Below are 16,767 nucleotides of genomic sequence, written 5' to 3'. Positions count from 1 at the left end.
AGGCCCCATATACCAGTACGAGTTTAGGTACAATACTCACTCAATACTATGACAAAAATTGTATACGCAGGTTCAGGTCTTCGCACAGCTCCGATATAATGCAACCTCCCTATTTACGATATTTTGATGATTTTAGCTACATTATTCACCGTTTATTTCAAGTTTCGAATTTGAATATGGTATTGGCTAATGGCAAACAATGGTCCACGTCGTATAGAGCCCAATATAGCGGCAATATTCGGTATTTTTAAAATTTAACAGATTTTTTAAGGATTATATTATTTTTAAAATTTCCAAATTCGTTCCAAATGGTGGATGGTATTCAAAGTTTAGCCAGCCCGAACTTACTGCTTTTTAACTTGTTAACATTTGAATGAAAGATTGATTTTGGGTGAGGGATGCTGAGAATGTTAGTTATGTCTTTATATATAGTTGCTTTAATAGAGACAGACTCAAACTTGAATCGAGAAATTTCAGAGACCACTTTCGAGGAAAGTCTGCTTAAAAATCATATTTTCTTCTATTATAATATGCGGGACAATTTCTGTATTTTTTTAGAGATTATTTATTTTTTACCCTCAGCCATATGGCTAGAGAGGGTATATATTATTTGCTACGGCCAAAACGTGCCTCAAACCTACGTCTCTTTGGATCAAATCCGTTTCAGGACATTATGAGTCGATCTAGCGATGTCCACGATAATTGTCGATGGGAGTATTCGATTTAGTCCAAACTTGGTACATCAAACATAGATCGAGTTCGGAGATGGGCAATATCGGTAAACTCTTTATGATACATTTTGAAAAAAAAAAATATTTTACTTCACAGAAAGAAGAAAGATAATCGGATTTTGCTCCAACTTTGCAAATGCTAATATTTGTGTCAGTGCTAGGTTTGCTGCGAAAACGATAATATCGGTCTACTCCATCATATCAAAATCATAAAACTCGAAATTAACATTCGATTCCATTCAGACATCTCAATATTTCTATCAACATGAGATCTATATCTATAAAATAGGAAAATGTTTGTATGTTTGTTTGTTTGTTATTTATGGACTCGAAAACCGCTGAATAGATTTTCCTGATTTTCCCATATATACTGCAACATCGCCTGAAAGTAACATAGGCTATAACGTTTTTGAATTTCCACTTGGAACTGTAATCGGTTCAGATTTGGATATAGCTCCCATATATATTTTCGACCGATGTCGATCATTTGATGCCTCAAACACAATATGAATGTTCGATTCCAATGAAATTTGGAATGTGTGACGGGATTTGATCCGAAAATAAATATTGAAATCGGTTCAGATTTGGATATAGCTCCCATATATATTTTCGGCCGATTTCAAGCATTTGATGCACCAAATACGCTATGTATCCCCAATTTCAATGAAATTTGAAACGTATGATAGATTTTATCTAAAAAATTGATTTCCCAAATTATATTGAAATCGGTTCAGATTTGGATATAGCTCCCATATATATTTTCGGCCGATTTCAAGCATTAGATTTACCAAACACGCTATGTATCCCCAATTTCAATGAAATTTGAAACGTATGATAGATTTTATCCAAAAAATTGATTTCCCAAATTATATTGAAATCGGCTCAGATTTGGATATAGCTCCCATATACATTTTCGGCCGATTTCATGTATTTGGTGGACCAAACACGATATGTATTTCCAATTTTAATGAAATTTAAAATAAGTAACGGAATTGGGAGCCCGATTGGACCGATTTCATGTATTTGATGTACCAAACATGCTATATATCTCGAATTTCAATGAAATTTGGAATGTGGCGGAAATTAAAACAAATATACATTTGTCAAAATATATTAAAATCGGCTCAGATTTTATTTTTTATGCACCATACACGATATGTATGTTCGATTTCAAAGAAATTTGGAACGGGATTTTGATTAGAAAATAAATTAGTCAAATTATATTAAAATCGGTTCAGATTTGAATATAGCTCCCATATATATTTTCCGCCGATTTCACATATTTGATGCACAAAACACAATACGTATTTCCGATTCCAATGAAATTCGGCATAAGCGGCTAAATTTGGTACAAAAATAAATTTGACAAATTATATTCAAATACGCTCAGATTTGATTATAGCTTACATATTTGATGCACCCAAAGCGAAATCTGGCACCAGAAAAAATTGCCAAATTATATTGAAATCAGGTTTGGGTATAGCTAACATATATATTTCGGCGGATTTCATACATGTTATGCACCAAGGTAGCGAAGCGCACCGGTTTCAGCTAGTATGTTATAAAGATGGTAGAGATCGGACCATTCCTTCTGGTACCTCCCACACAAAGGGTCAAAGTTTTGAATAAAAAAAAAAAAAACGATTATAAAAACCGAAATAAGCATCCTGTTCTACTAACTTCTCTACTACTAACACAAGATCTGATGTACATCGGACTAAAAATCGGTCTACTCCTTCTGGTACCTTGCCCACAAAGGGTACAAATGTTATATATCCATGAAGCTCATAAAACGCGAAAATTACATCCCGTCAAATTAGACTTGGTACATCTCAATATGTCCATTAGCACAAGATCTGTTATAAAGATGTAAGATTTTGAAAAACAAAACGCTCAAAAAAAGCTCTTTTCAAATTTCAAAAAAGTCTGGGAACCCCTTCTGGTACCACTCACTCACAAAGGGTTACCATTTCACCAAAATCTCCGGATTCCAATCCGTTGGACTATTGTGTCTAGAGTATTTTGGAAAGCAAGGTTGGCACTAAAAATACCAAAGTGTCGATCACCTCAAGCACGCGATTCGCCGGGAATGGACCAAAATACCGCAGAGCAACATTCGGGCATTGAAGGCCCTAATTCGTGCCAAATGTGACCAATTCGAACAAATCTAAACTTATTCTAAAAGTTGATGCTATTTCATTTGGTGTCATGAAACCAAGTTGGTTTTGTCAATTTCGAATGTAAATAAAACCAATGTTCGAAATCTTTAAAAAATCCACGTTTACAGTCCTTTAAAAAATCCACGTTTACAGTCCTTTAAAAAATCCACGTTTACAGTCCTTTAAAAATCCACGCTTATGGTCCTTTAAAAATTCTTCAAAAAAATCCACGTTTATAGTCCTTTAAATATCCTTTAATAATTCTTCAAAAAAATCCACGTTTATAGTCCTTTAAATATCCTTTAAAAATTCTTCAAAAAAATCCACGTTTATAGCCCTTTAAATATCCTTTAAAAATTCTTCAAAAAAATCCACGTTTATAGTCCTTTAAATATCCTTTAAAAATTCTTCAAAAAATCCACGTTTATAGTCCTTTAAATATCCTTTAAAAATTCTTCAAAAAAATCCACGTTTATAGTCCTTTAAATATCCTTTAAAAATTCTTCAAAAAAATTCACGTTTATAGTCCTTTAAATATCCTTTAAAATTCTTCAAAAAAATCCACGTTTATAGTCCTTTAAATATCCTTTAAAAATTCTTCAAAAAAATCCACGTTTATAGTCCTTTAAATATCCTTTAAAAATTCTTCAAAAAAATCCACGTTTATAGTCCTTTAAATATCCTTTAAATATGCTTTAAAAATTCTTCAAAAAATCCACGTTTATAGTCCTTTAAATATCCTTTAAAAATTCTTCAAAAAAATCCACGTTTATGGTCCTTTAAATATCCTTTAAAAATTCTTCAAAAAAATCCACGTTTATAGTCCTTTAAATATCCTTTAATAATTCTTCAAAAAAATCCACGTTTATAGTCCTTTAAATATCCTTTAAAAATTCTTCAAAAAAATCCACGTTTATAGCCCTTTAAATATCCTTTAAAAATTCTTCAAAAAAATCCACGTTTATAGTCCTTTAAATATCCTTTAAAAATTCTTCAAAAAAATCCACGTTTATAGTCCTTTAAAAATCCACGCTTATGGTCCTTTAAAAATTCTTCAAAAAAATCCACGTTTATAGTCCTTTAAATATCCTATAAAAATTCTTCAAAAAAATTCACGTTTATAGTCGTTTAAATATCCTTTAAAAATTCTTCAAAAAAATCCACGTTTATAGTCCTTTAAATATCCTTTAAAAATTCTTCAAAAAAATCCACGTTTATAGTCCTTTAAATATCCTTTAAAAATTCTTCAAAAAAATCCACGTTTATAGTCCTTTAAATATCCTTTAAATATGCTTTAAAAATTCTTCAAAAAAATCCACGTTTATAGTCCTTTAAATATCCTTTAAAAGTTCTTCAAAAAATCCACGTTTATAGTCCTTTAAATATCCTTTAAAAATTCTTCAAAAAAATCCACGTTTATAGTCCTTTAAATATCCTTTAAAAATTCTTCAAAAAAAATCCACGTTTATAGTCCTTTAAATATCCTTTAAAAATTCTTCAAAAAAATCCACGTTTATAGTCCTTTAAAAAAATTCTTCAAAAAAATCCACGTTTATAGTCCTTTAAATATCCTTTAAAAATTCTTCAAAAAAAATCCACGTTTATAGTCCTTTAAATATCCTTTAAAAAAATTCTTAAAAAAATCCACGTTTATAGTCCTTTAAAAAAATTCTTTAAAAAATCCACGTTTATAGTCCTTTAAAAATTCTTAAAAAAATCCACGTTTATAGTACTTTAAAAATTCTTTAAAAAATCCACGTTTATAGTCCTTTAAAAATTCTTTAAAAAATCCACGTTTATAGTCCTTTAAAAAAACTCTTTAAAAATCCACGTTTATAGTCCTTTAAAAAATTTCTTTAAAAAATCCACGTTTATAGTCTTTAAAAAATTCTTTAAAAAATCCACGTTTATAGTCCTTTAAAAATTCTTTAAAAAATCCACGTTTATAGTCCTTTAAAAATTCTTTAAAAAATCCAAGTTTATGGTCCTTTAAATATCCTTTAAAAATTCTTTGAAAAATCCACGTTTATGTTCCTTTGAAAATTCTTTAAAAAATCCACGTTTATAGTCCTTTAAAAATTCTTTGAAAAATCCACGTTTATAGTCCTTTAAAAATTCTTTAAAAAATCCAAGTTTATGGTCCTTTAAATATCCTTTAAAAATTCTTTGAAAAATCCACGTTTATGGTCCTCTAAATATCCTTTAAAAATTCTTTAAAAAATCCACGTTTATGGTCCTTTAAATATCCTTTAAAAATTCTTTGAAAAATCCACGTTTATGGTCCTCTAAATATCCTTTAAAAATTCTTTAAAAAATCCACGTTTATGGTCCTTTAAATATCCTTTAAAAATTCTTTAAAAAATCCACGTTTATGGTCCTTTAAATATCCTTTAAAAATTCTTTAAAAAATCCACGTTTATGGTCCTTTAAATATCCTTTAAAAATTCTTTAAAAAATCCACGTTTATAGTCCTATAAAAATTCTTTAAAAAATCCAAGTTTCTAGTCCTTTAAAAATTGTTTAAAAAATCCACATATTTAGTCCTTTGAATATCCGTTAAAAATTGTTTGAAAAATCCACATTCTTAGTCTTTTGAATATACTTTAAAAATTGTTTAAAAATCCAAAGCAAATGAAAAGTGACAGCTCTAAGCAACTTGGTTTATTTCCAATAACAAAACCAATAACATTGGCTTCTATGACAACCAAAACCGATAAAATTTTAATTCGAAAATAAAACCGATAACATTGATTTTCATGACACCAAATCATTTTTTCTTGTCGTTTTTAAAACCAATAGTGACAAAATTGGTTTCTATGACAGCCCTGTATATCTCGTAAAAGTGAATGAAGTGAACAATCCTTGCACTAGCAATACTTATTTCATATTTTCTTAAATCCGATACGAAAAAGTCAATATTGGTCCATTTCTTCGGAACCTGCTCTATAGAGGTTCAATAATTTGAATAATCATAACAGAATTTAAAATATATTTAAATAGTCGAACATTGGCGGAGGGTATACATCTGTGGTCAAAACCGATTGATACTTTTTAACTTGTATGTTATTAACACAGAATCTGACCTCTTTGACATTTGTTCACCCTTCTTCATTGTACTTTTGACATTAAAAAGCGTACGATTTTTGCATTGCTACTTGGCGTTGCAATTGTTTATGTCAAACAGGAAATGCATCAAAAGTTTCGAGTGCATTTTTTTACCACGGTTAGCTGTTTTGTGTGTTCTAGATTCCTCTACACTCGACTCTAATGGTTTCATATATATATGTAAATTTGTAATACTGTTGTTATTGTTGTTGTTGTTCCCTGTTGTATGGCAGTATATTTGGATGTATGTCATTAGCATTGTATTCTTTCTATTGTTGCAATTAGATGGTTGGGATTCTTGCCATGAATGGAGTTGAGTGCCATAGAAAATACATAACTGCAACCACATTCCGCATTTGTTAAAGTTGAGATTTGTGCGAAACGTTTTCAAAGGTAAAAGGTGAGTGGAATGCACTTTGTAAATAGTTAGTTCTGTTAACGATGATAGAACACAATGTTGAAATGCATTTGCATTTCATTTAGAGACTTGGATATGGATACAATGTGGGTTAAGTGGTTTTAATAACAAGAACATTTTGTAGCAATGATTTTTTTTGTTTTGTTGCAAAATAAATGTTGATTAAGAAAGTTTGGACGTATACAGGATAAGGGATAAAAATTATATATGCACTCAAATCATTCATTTAGGAGGCTAATATTCTGTGAAAGATTTTTTTTAAGTTTTAAAAACTTTTGTCAATGCTACATTTTGATACTAGATTCAAATTTTTGTTATTTGTGTGACAAGAATCACAAGGGTTCATAAGAATCGGTTAAAATGAGCGTTATGGAGTCTTTTTCAAGTAATTTTACGGGAATCGGAGTGGGAAAAAATAATGGACTTCGAGAAGAATCGAATAGTGTCCGCTACTTCATCAGTGAAAAGTCCTCCTTAAAATTTTAGATTCGTATCAACAGTTCGAGTTGGGCCTTTTTAGTATTCTAATCACAACTTTATATGTTGTACTAAATTTTCAGACTTTCGAGGTTTTATGTATTATTCAAGTTTTTGCTTTTTTGGAAAGAATAATAGGAAAATGTTTACCTTTTACACCAAAAAGACGTCGAAATCTTCCATTTTAAAGTTTACAGAGGAGGCTATTTGTAAGACAAGTGCACATTGGGCCCACATCCAAAGTTTCTGTCGAAAACTATTTCATCTTATCCAAATCACGACCTCAGATACCAATAAGTATCTAAGTATAACATTTCAGAATTTTACCATTATCTTTTCAACTAATAACAAATTTTTTACTACTAAGTAGTACTAGTATTTTTTTTTAATTTTTCGTACAATTAATATACCCATTTGCAAAGCCACATATTCTATTTCACATACCAACAGCGAGTTCTATAACAAATTTCTAGCTATATCCCTTCACCCAATACCTAACTTAGTACCACTTAGTACTTTTCGTATAATTTGGTACTCATTTGCAAAAGCGTACCATATATCAATCCCAAACACAAACAGAGACCTCAATATCAAATTTCTGAATTTCACCTCTATACATTCAATCAATACCAAATATAGTGCCATTTACTCGTACAATTGTAGCTATTTCCAAAAAATTCTATGAAGATCATCAAAAATAACTTTGGGCCTATCCGTTTCCTTTTGACTGTTACAAACAAATGCACAAAGACATAATAACCTGTACCACAATGTGGTTTCGGGTGTAAAAAAGGAAATATATTCGAAGTCGAATTTTTTCAATTATTTGAAGTTTTATTCTGATTTCTCTCGCCGAAAATGAGTCGTAAAGCGAGTGTTTTTATACCATACACCACATAATGGAAATGGTATTATGTCATTATGCATTTATATGTAACATGGTGAAGGAAGCGAGATAGACCCATAGTTACTTTTGAGGATCTTCATATAATCACTTTCTGAGTCAATTTATGCATATCAATCCGTCTGTCCATGTATTTTTGTGAACAAAATGCATGTCGCATTTATTATCCGATTGAGATGAAATTTTCCAAACAATAATTGTTTGGCCCAAGGACAACCCCTATTGAAATTGATTAGAAACGGTTCAAATTTAGATATAGCTCCCATACATATCTTCAACAGGTTTCTGGTTGATTGTACACCAAATGACCAATATCGGTCCAAATTACCGACGGAATTCAGCCTAAAACCAAATGCTTAAAATTTTGGTGAAAATCGGTTCAGATTTGATGTTAAAGTCCTTTACATGCTTAATATATACTCCACAACAATCATATTTGATACCAGGCATCATATACTGCTCTAAAATACCTCTGCCAAATTTTATGGAGATTATTTTATAGCTTCGATATACATCTTCATCCGACTTCACGGTTACTGCTCACCATATATGCAATATCAGCCCAAATTGAATAATTTTTTTCAGATTCAACTGGTGAAACTCCGATTTTGGTGAAACTCGGTCCGATGTATCTATTGCTCCAATAAATATTTTTTTAATAAAATCCTTATCGAAGTAATATCATGCACTATACAGCAATGTTATTTGGTTCATGACTGGTATGATCTACTTCACATAAATACCAGACAAAAAAATTGTTATGGTAGCTATTAAACGTGTCCGCCTGACTCGTTCCCTATTTTCGTATATGCCCATAAAACGGTATCTTCCAATTTTTGGTATTTTGATAATTGTATCTTAACATTAGAGATGTATGCCTAAGTTTTTCTATATCCCCCATATTATGGTATCTCTTGATATTTGTTTTTAAAATTTTCAGCACATTTTTAATGAAATTATTTAAAGTTTGGTATTTATAACTTGCAATAGATGGCTCAAAAGTATTATCATGGGACGTTTTTCTATACGTTAAGATCAGGGTCCCTCCCTATATTTGGTATTTTGATTAATTTCTAACATTTTTTTAAGGAATTTAAAAAAAATGGTCTTTAAAACCCGCTATAGATTAATACCTCTGTATCAGAAAACAAGTAAAAAAAGTTCAGCCGGGCCAAACTTTTAATACCCTCCACCTTAGGGTAAAGGAAACATTAGAAGAAATGTGACAAAAACCATTAAAATGCCGAATATCGGGAGGTATCGTTATATGGGGGCTATACCAAATCGTGGACCTACACATGCAATGTTTCGCCAACGGAGCTAGGACCCATTATGACCTACAAATACCAATTTTCAGACAAATATGTGAAAAAATGTTGCAAAAATCATCAAATTACCGAATATCGGGAGGTACCGTTATATGGGGGCTATACCAAAACGTGGACCTATAATTACAATGACACGCCACACGAACTGGGACCCATTATGATCTACAACTACAAATTTTCAGAGAATTTCGTGGAAAAGTGTGTCAAAAATCATCAAAATACCGAATATTGGGAGGTACCGTTATATGGGGACGATACCAAAACGTGGCCCTATACATACAATGTTTCGCCACACGAACTAGGACCCATTATGACCCACAAAGACCAATTTTTAAACAAATCAGTGAAAAAATGTGGCAAAAACCACCAAAATACCGAATATCGGGCGGTACCGTTACATGGCGGCTATACCAAATCGTGGACCCATACATGCAATGTTTCGCTAACAGAGCTGGAACCCATTTTGACCAAGAGATACCAATTTTTAGACAAATCCGTGAAAAAATGTGGCGTAAATCATCAAAATTCCGAATGTCGGGAGGTACCGTTATATGGGGACTATACCAGAACGTGGACCGATATATCTCTTTTCAATACCAACCATCCTAGATACAATACCAATTGCTCTGCTAAATTTTGGCGCTCTACGTCAAAAAATGTGGGCTGTATCGTGATTTCAACAGACAGACAGACAGATGGACATCGTTTAATCGACTTAGAATTTTATGCTGATTATGAATATATATACTTTATGGGGTCTACGACGAATATTTAAGGATGTTACAAACGGAATGACAAAGTTAATATACCCTCCTTTCCAAGGTGGAGGGTATAATGATACTGGTATTTTCACATTTTAGTAGGATTTCAGAATGAAATTGTTCATAATTTTACGACTTAGGATCAATAGCATTATAGGCGTTCCAATTTCGTTTTCGAAATAATTATAAGTAATTTGGTCCACTAACCTATATTATTATTAAAATTATTTTTAGGGTTTCTTTTTCACTCCGCTGTCGTCTATATTGGTGACGCTTACTTACTTTTTTAGTGGAAATTATAGTCATTTAGCTAGTCAAAATGAGCAATCTCTCCCAAGAACTCAATTTTTACTTTACCCTCTGCCTGACTTTTTATTTATTTCAGAATTGCTGTAAATTTTATGGTTTTAAATAACTAATTGTTCGAAATAGAATATTTTATTCCACTTTATTAGATTTACCATCTGATACTGAACACAAAAACAAAACTCGATTTCAATTCATATTTTATTATTTGCATTTGTTTTTTTTTTCGTTTTTCATAAATTTCTGAAAGTTCATTTATGATCCATTTTCGTTCCATTTAATTACTCAGCCATTTAAAGTGTTTTGCTGTCAAATATTCAATTTAATTAAATCAAAAAATTTTTGTTATGAATACTAAATAACTGAAAAACGAACTCACTGACTGACTGACTCTCTGTCTACTGTGGCGAATAATTTTTCAGACCGAAGCCTAAGTTTAGAGTTCAGAGAAAAAATACCAAAAGAGAGCAAAAATGGTCCGTTATGATAGATACACTTGTCATCATCATTTACCATTTCTATTCCATCAATTCAATTAAATCACTATTCAAATTCAATCAATTTATTTCACATAAAATTGTATCGAAATAAAAGCAAAACTGACAAAAAAAAACAACTTCAGTTGAAAACATCAAATGGAACAGCAAACGATTCAATTTGAAATTACCGACACTGGTCTAGGAAGTGACGACGCCGCTGATGATGAGGGTGATGTGGTGAATGGACTGAATGAGTGAGACAGTTTTGTCTTTATCCTTTCATAAGTTCGTCAAGTGGAAAATATTCAGTATTCTCCGCACATGACTGTATGTATGTGTGTTCAAACAAGCACTCACAATTCACTTAGTGAGACAAAAATGAGCCACCATTAGCCTTTAACATTCTACAGGTAAACCTCACAATTTAAACAGGTAACATGTAAAAAATGAATTAAGATCGGACAGGTCGAATTTTTAGTACACTTCACTGTTCGGAGAAGGTATTTTATTTAAATATATTTTGACTTCTGTTATGATTATTCAAATTGTTGATCCTCTTTGGCACACGTTTCGATGGAATGGGCCACTATTGACCATTTCGTAACGAACCTGAATAAATATAATATAAGCATTGCGATGTGCCAGGTTTGGACTATATCGACTTCTTCTTCTGCTTCCTTCACTTTATATGAGATATGTGATAATTTTTAGAAAATGCTAACATGTGCGCGAGTTAACACATAGAAGGTGAGATAAAAAAATCGCAACAAAGTCAAACGCCATATTTTTTACATTTTCTTCAAATTTTATTGAATGAAAGCAAACAAGTAAAAAACATTAAGTTCGGCTGGGCCGAACTTTTAATACCCTCCACCTTAGGGTAATGGAAACATTAGAACCAATTATGACCCACAAATACAAATTTTTAGACATATTGGTGGGAAAATGGGCAAAAATCATCAAAATGCCGAATATCGGGAGGTAACGCTATATAGAGCTATACAAAAACGTCGACCTATACATACAATGTTTCGCCACCAGAGCTAGAACCCACTATGACCAAGAAATACCAATTTTTAGACAAATCCATGAAAAAATGCGGCAAAAATAATCAAACTACCGAATATCGGGAGGCACCATTATATGGGGGCTATACCGAAACGTGGATCTATACATGCAATGTTTCGCCACCGGAGCTAGAACCCACTCTGACCAACAAATACCAATTTTTAGACAAATCCATGAAAAAATGAGGCAAAAATAATCAAAATACTAAATATCGTGAGGTACCGTTATATGGGTACTATGCCAAAACGTGGACCGATATATTTCATTTTCAATACCAATCATCCTAGACACAATACAAATTATTCTGCTAAATTTTTACGCTCTACGTAAAATAATGTGGCCTGTATCGTGATTTCAACAGACGGACAGACAGACGGACATCGTTAAATTGACATCGTTAAATCGACATCGTTAAATCTACGACGAATATTTAGACATGTTCCTTTCCAAAGTGGAGGGTATAAAAATGTCGGAAATAGCATCAAATTTTATGACAAGTTTAGATTTGTTTGAATTGGTCACCTTTGGCACGAATTATGGCCTTCAAATAGCCAATGAAACCATCACACACTGCCCGAATGTTGCTCTGCGGTATTTTGGCCCATTCCCGGGGATCCCATTGCTTGAGGTGATCGACACTTTGGTATTTTCCAAAATACTCCACACACAAAAGTCCAACGGATTGGTATCCCGAGATTTTGGTGGCCATCATACGCTGAAAATGAAGCAAGGAACCTCATTTTGTAACCATTCTTGAGTGGCACGTGCTGAGTGCGATGGTGCTGAGTCCTGTTGGAATATCCGAGGTCTGCGGACAAAATGTTTGCGTGCCCAAGTCTTTAATACACCACTTCCAGAATATTTTTGCAATAATATTCGGCATTTATTCTGATGCCACAGTCGATTAATACGAGCGAAGAGCGTCCATCACCTGTTATGGCGGCCAACACCATCACCATGGCCGTCGCTTGAGTTCTGGTGGCCAACCGAAGGTGAACATTTTCAGCTGACCTCTTTGGCAAGTAAACACGATCATTTTGTTTGTTTACAAACTGCTGAACAACGAATGTTTTCTCATCGGATAAAACCAAATTCGGCAGTTCACCACTTTCGGCCAAGCGAAGCAACTCTTTAGCTCTTTTGAGTCTATTTTCTTTCGGTTGCGGTCTATATCTAAATATTTCTGTTATCGGAATTTATGATTTCGTATAATATTGGATATAATTTTTTTGGGTTATTTGGTTTATCTATATCTGGTACCTTACGCATATTTCCACATATTCCAAAAAATTTCACAATTCTCATATAAAATATAGGAATTTGTAACATTTATATGAGACTTAGGTCAAATACGAATTGGACAATATTGGCCAACTGCTTCGAAAACTCTCCCATAAATGGTCAACAGTTAGAATAATCATAACTCAAGGCTATGAGTATAAATCTGTCGGCCAAACCCATCGATACTAACCTAACTTTTTTTAAAGTGTCGACCTTTTTGGGGGAGTTACCAGAAAGAGTGGACCGTTATTGTCCATCTTCGAACTCGATCTAACTTTGACAATATTATTACGATGTACCAATTTTGGACCAAATCGGATACTCCCTTCAAGAGTTATGGTACGCACCACCCAGCCATACAGATCTGGTGCAAAGAGATTTAGGGTCTAAAACTTGTTATTTCGAAGAGGCACGTTTTGGCCATATCAAATGACTTATACCCTCTCTAGCCATATTGCTGAGGGTATAAAAACGGATAATATCGTTACAAAAATTCAAAATACACAGGAAATGTCGATCCACGTTTTCGTATAGCCCCATATAAATTAACCTCCTGGTATTCGGTCAAGAAGTAGAACGTGAATTTTGTTAAAATCTGTACTTAAGTTTTAACACTGATTCGAAGGATCGAAATATATTTTTCATTATCTAGAAAATATGCTAGTATTTTCGTAGATCACCGAAAAACGGAGGTCCTCCAGGCACCTATCATCTTATTACGAAACACCATGGGTTCATCGCCACGGCTGCGTTCAAATTTTTAAGTTTCAACTATGGGGAGAAGGTATCACAAGGGGTTCCATTTCCACAAGTGCTCCGTTTGTCTGGTATCCGATTTGTTCCAAATTTAGTACATCGTCATATTTATACCCTACACCACAAGGTGGTCAGGGTATTATGTCTTTGTGCATTTGATTGTAACAGGCAAAAGGAAACGAGATAGACCCATAGTTCCTTTTGATGATCTGCATAGAATCAGTTTCTGAGTTTATTTATGCATGTCAGTCTGTACGTCCGTCCATCCGTCCGTCCGTCCGTCTGTCCATGTATTCTTGTTAACAAAATGCAGGTCGCATTTATTATCCGATTGAGATTTGCAAACAACATTTGTTTGGCCCAAGGACGAACCCTATTGAAATTGGAGATAATCGGTAAAAATTTAGATATAGCTCCAATATATATATTCGTCCGATTTCCTTTTTATTGTGCACCAAACGTGTAATATCAGCCCGAATAGTATGGAAAATTGCACATACAACCAAATTAGGCCTGAAAATGAGTATGCCAAATTTTATCGAAATCGGTTCAGATATAGCTATAGCTATAGCTCCCATATATATTGTTCATCCGACTTATTATTTTTGTCATCCGCAACCGTAATATGCTACAGAGTGCAACAATATTTGGGGAAATATATAAAATACAGCTCAGAAATACCTTTGCTAAATTTTATCGAGATCGGTTCAGATTTGGATATAGCTCCCATATATAACTTCGTCCGATTTACCATTTATTGTGCACCAAATGTCTAATATTTGTCCAAATGGGATGGAATTTGGCACATACGACCGAATTATTCTAGAAGGTAGTATGTCAAATTTGGTGAAGATCGGTTCAGATATAGTTATAGCTCCCTTATATATTGTTCATCCGATTTATTGTATTTGTTACCCACAGCCGTAATATGCACTCCGTAACAACGATATTCAGGGAAATATATCAAATACCGCTCAGAAATATCTTTTCCAAATTTTATCGATATCGGTTCAGATTTGGATATAGTTCCCATATATATTTTTATCCGATTTCAAATTAATTTCGCACTAAATGGGCAATACAAGTCCGAATTTAAAAGATACAAATGCTTCGGCATATTCTGTCCTTTGAATTTTAAATTATAAGCAAAGGGTGTATGATTAAATTCTCCCATAAAAACTTTTAATTATTAAGTGAAGCTCAACTAAATTAGCAAAGTGGTGTAGGGTATCATAAAATCGGCCCCGCCCGACTTTAGGACTTTCTTTACTGGTTTTATTAAACTTAGATCGAGTTTGGAGATGGACCATATCGGCCCGTGCCTTCTGGTAACTCCCCCACAAATTGTAATCATTTTGAGAAAATAACTTAATAAAATTTGGCAAATCCTTATACTTTTTTTTCAGTGCTATGTCACGTGTGAAAATGGACGATGTCGGCTAACTTCCTCAATTATCTCCTCTCTATATATAAAAGAAAGTTGTGTTGGTTACTGCGCTTATAACTTAAGAACCGCTGGACTGATTTTAACGATTCATACAAATTCGGAATTGTCTCCTGTCCGAAAAGGATAACATCCAAAAAAAAAAAATAGTACATTCTATTTACAAACTTTTTAAGAATCTTTAAACATTTGCTGTAATAAATCACCGAACAAGTTGAAGATTTTTTTAATCTGTTATTCTTCTTTTGTCAATTTTTTTTTCAATTTGCATTATCATATTGAATTCAGTGGATTTTTCGTGAACAAAATAAAGAATAATTTTTTACTATATACAATTTTTCACCAAAAAAATGAAATAAGTGCGAAATACGATGTTAACTGACATCTAACATTCAACTCCAGGGCCTACATCGTGGTTCAGATGGAAGATGCGAACACATTTAAACAACCAAGAATGACAGAAAATGCCTAATGGGGCTGATTACAAAGCGTGGACCTACTTCTTTTATGTGACAATAATCCGTCCAATGAGAGCTCAAAATGCAAAATTCTTTGGGAGTACAATTAGTAAAATGCCAAATATAAAGGGTACAATATAGTAGAGCGAATGGGACTTTTAATAAGAAAAGTATTTCTATCCTTCCAGTAATTCTTCCCAAACATTCAAGATACCTTAAATCGCTTTTACAGGTCATGATATGGATCATAACTCACGATAAGGGTACATCCCGATTTCATATTTATATAACCATCGTGTGATTTAAGCTATTTTTTGGGGTCTTGGCCACTTTTTTCATTTTTTGGCCCTTATTTGGCATCTTTGTTTCTAAGGGGTTAGGGAACCATCATACAGATAATTGCCACATAGGAATTTATTTACTTAAAGTCCCCACATTGGGGTCTCCAACTTACAATTTAAATGGCAAATAAAATTAATTCCCATCTTACGGTAATGGGTGTAAATTAGTAATTATATTTGACTATTCTGAAATCATTCTACCCTCAATTATGAGGTGGATAATACTATTTTTACTTATTTAAATCACACGAAATTTTTTTCAGTTTGACATGCTATGTTGTTCTGCTATATTTTTGATTTGGTCTCTATTTGTCATCTTGGATTATAGGGGGTAGAAGAAAGTTTTCAATGTAGGTCGATGTTTCAGAGTAGTGCACATATAAAGGTACCTCCTGATTTTACCATATTTCAAAGGATTTGGCTAAAAATGTGTATTTGGGGGGTGAAAATCTTACACAAAACATTTCAACATATCTACAAATTTTAGAAGTTTCTCCATGTAACAGTACCCCCTAAAGTCCACCTTTTGGCGGACAAAAAGACCGACATGGTTAGGGGGACTTATGAGGACTCTAAAGCACAATCTGAGGTGCTAATGACTTTAAAAAAGTAATTAACTTTGGCTATTCTTAAATCATTTAGCCCTCAATTATGAGGTGTACAAAATACAATAAATTCCAAATTACTGCTCATTTGACTGGAAAATTTTGCAACGATTTTTACAATACTAAAAATTAATTTGATCCCTTAC

This window comes from Musca domestica, unplaced genomic scaffold (assembly GCF_030504385.1).
Source record: "Musca domestica strain aabys unplaced genomic scaffold, Musca_domestica.polishedcontigs.V.1.1 49, whole genome shotgun sequence".
NCBI classification, from domain to species: Eukaryota; Metazoa; Arthropoda; class Insecta; order Diptera; family Muscidae; genus Musca; species Musca domestica.
This window is presented reverse-complemented; position numbering follows the sequence as displayed.